Below are 497 nucleotides of genomic sequence, written 5' to 3' on the forward strand. Positions count from 1 at the left end.
ACCAAAATACAATATCTAATCTGAGTTATTGAGTGTTACATGTTCGATTATGAAGGTTTGTTCATTTTAAGTCATATCAGTCCATATAATCAATGAGAATCGAAACAATCAACAAATAAAGAATAGAAATCAAATGATTGAAACCTTGAATAGAAGAGATGAACAGTAGACGAGATTGATATGATGTAATCAAAGAACCAAATTTGAGCGGAGAGATTGAGCGGAAACGATGATGAACAGTGTAGGAATGTAAAAAGTAAAAATGAGACGGTTATTTATAGTCAAAGGTCAAAAACCGTTCATTTGCTAAACCGCTCAAAGCTTATCCGGATTAGAGATAAATCGGTTAAGAGGTGTCCGGCTTATGGAATGAACAAAATCTAAGTATTAATCCGGATACTAAACCGCTCAAGGCATGTACGGTTTATATGAACACCGGTCAAGACACGTCCGATTTAGGATTAAACCGTTCAAAGGTTAATCGGATTAAGAATAAA

This window comes from Cynara cardunculus (assembly GCF_001531365.2).
Source record: "Cynara cardunculus var. scolymus isolate 2C chromosome LG 7, CcrdV1, whole genome shotgun sequence".
Taxonomy (NCBI): domain Eukaryota; kingdom Viridiplantae; phylum Streptophyta; class Magnoliopsida; order Asterales; family Asteraceae; genus Cynara; species Cynara cardunculus.